We start from the raw sequence: 2,500 nt of genomic DNA on the forward strand, positions 1-2,500 counted from the left end.
AGGGAGAGAGCGAGAACGGCGACGGCGCCCCTGGCGCCCCGAGACGGCGACAGAGAGGGACGGGGAAGGGAAGGAGAGGACGACGCGGGGGTCGCCCCCGCCCCCCCCGGCGCTCGCGCCTCGCGCGCGGCAGCACGGCACGGTACCCGCGCGGTACCCACCCGCAGACAGCCGCCCGCGCGGGGGGAGGCCGGGGGGGGGCGAGGCCCGCGCGCCTCGCCTCCCCCCCTCTCGCCCTCGTCTCTCGGCCCTCGGCGGGGCGCTCTCGACGCCGCCCCGTCTCTCTCGCTCTCTTTCTCCCCGGCCGCCGCGCCGCCGCTCGGCGACGCGGCCCCCGGCGAGGACGAGCTCCGCCCCAGCGGCTCGCTCCGGGAGCGGGGAGCTACGGAGCGCTCCCCGAGTCTGCATTTAGGGGGACGAAGGCCCTCGGGCGCGGCCACGACGGCCACGGCCACGACGACGGGCCTGCGCGGCGACCCCAGCCGCGCCGCCGGGGTGGCAACCCCCGGGCGGCGATTGATCGTCAAGCGACGCTCAGACAGGCGTAGCCCCGGGAGGAACCCGGGGCCGCAAGTGCGTTCGAAGTGTCGATGATCAATGTGTCCTGCAATTCACATTAATTCTCGCAGCTAGCTGCGTTCTTCATCGACGCACGAGCCGAGTGATCCACCGCTAAGAGTTGTCTGGCTTTCGGCACCGAACCCCGCACACGGGCGGAGGGGGCCCCTTTTTTTCTCTCTCGCCGAGGGGGCACGCACGCGGGCCGCCCCCGGCTTCGACCGTACGAGCACACAACGCAACGAACCGAGTGGGGGGGGAAAGAAAAACCATCCGAGAGCGAAACGCCCAACGGAACGCTCCGAAGGTCGGCGGGAAAGGCGGGGGGACCCGCGTCCCCGACCGCCTCCCCCCGCCGCTACGAGCGAGGGGAGACGCCGCCGGCAAACTGTGCCGTCCTCCGGAGGCGGCCCAGGCGCCCGGGCTCGGCCCGGCCTCCGCACGGAGGAGGCACGCGGCGCGCGCCGGACCGCGGGGGGACACGGCGGCCCGCCCGGCCTCGCTGCAACGGGACGACGGGACGCACGCGGCCGGGGGCGCGGCCGTCGGCCCCCGCGCGCGCCGCTCTCCCTTCTCACCGCCGCTCCGCGGACCCGCGGAGCGCCGCCGCGCCACCGCGCGGCCGGCTCGCTCTCTCTCCCCAGCGGCCTTGCCGCGCTCGAGACGGCACGCGACGGCCACCGCCCAACCGGCAACGCCCCCCGCGGGACCGCTCCCGCCGGGAAGGGCGAGCGCCCGGCGGACGCGCTCCGCCGCCGGCGCCGGAGGCGGGCGCCGCACCGAGACCCGAGCCGGCGTCGCGAGCGCCCGGAGCCTGCCGGACGGCTGACCCGCCGCCGCAACGGCCGCACTCCCGGGACCGCCGCCGCCTCGCACCGTCACGGAGCCCCTTTTTCCTCGGGCACGCGCGGCCCAGGGGAAGGCGTGCGGCGCCGAGCCGGGGGGGTAGGCGGGGAGGGGGGCAGCGACGCCCGCCCTTTTCTCCCCGCTGACCGGGCGGGGAGACCGGGCGGGGAAGCGCCCCCCCCCCCAACCCCCCACGGCCGCCGCGCGCACGACCTTCCTCCGGGGCTCCGCGAGCGGACGGAGAAAAGGGCGACGGGGAGGCGGCGGGCGGGGCCCGGGCCGGGACCGCCGCCGGCGACGGCGGGCGCCGTCCGGCCGGCCGTCCCCGCTGGCGGGGGACACTCGCCGAGCGGCGCCGCCGCCGCTCGGCACGGGGCCGCCCGCGCTCGCGGACTCTCCGGCGACGGAGGGACCTGCCGAGCGCTCGGCCCCGGGCGGGCGGGCGGTCGCTGAGCCGGGGACGGCCGGCGACCGGCGCCGCCGGCGCGCTCGAGGAGAAGGCCGTCGAGGGGAGAGAGACGGCGCGGCCGCGCCGCGCGCGGCGCCGCACCCCAGAGACCGCAGAGGCGGCCGAGGAAGGAGGAGAGCGCGGCGGGCCCCGGCGGCCGCAACCCCGCAGCTGAGGAAGGGGCGAGAGAGCGCGCGCTCTCTGCCGGCGTCGCCCGTTTCGAGGCGAGCGGGTCGGCCCCCGCGGCCGACCGCGCGCCGCGGCCTCTCCGCCGAGGCCGGGCCGCGGAGAGGGGGGGGCAGGGCGCCCCTCCCCGGCGCGGCGCGACAAACCCCCCGCGCGCGGTAACGCGGCGGGACGACGGCCGCGCGGCCGGTGGCCGCGGGCACCACCGCAGGGGATCACGCGGGAGTAGCTCCCCACCCCTCAATGGAGCCGCGCACCGCCGCCCGGCAACCGCCGCCGCCGCCGCCGCGGCGGAAGGACGCGCCGAGCCGCCCGAGTCTTTAAACCGCCGCCCCGGCTCGGCGGCGGCCCTTTCGCGGCCCCCTCCCCGCAGCGTTTGACGACGCCGAGGAAAAGGAAGCCGGGGGGCCGCCGGAGGCGCGGAGCGCTAGGTACCTGGCCCTGGGGCGAGGGAAACGACCT

General features: G+C 78.8%; 1 non-coding gene across 1 annotated transcript; it reads right to left on the reverse strand.

Annotated features, from left to right (window-relative positions):
• Positions 1–528: 528 nt before the first annotated feature.
• On the reverse strand, positions 529–681 carry LOC144248087 (5.8S ribosomal RNA). Its single transcript, XR_013341491.1, has one exon. It is a non-coding gene; the product is annotated as a 5.8S ribosomal RNA (ribosomal RNA).
• Positions 682–2,500: the final 1,819 nt, after the last annotated feature.

The sequence above is a fragment of the Lonchura striata genome, chromosome 33 (assembly GCF_050655825.1).
Source record: "Lonchura striata isolate lonStrDom1 chromosome 33, ASM5065582v1, whole genome shotgun sequence".
NCBI lineage: Eukaryota > Metazoa > Chordata > Aves > Passeriformes > Estrildidae > Lonchura > Lonchura striata.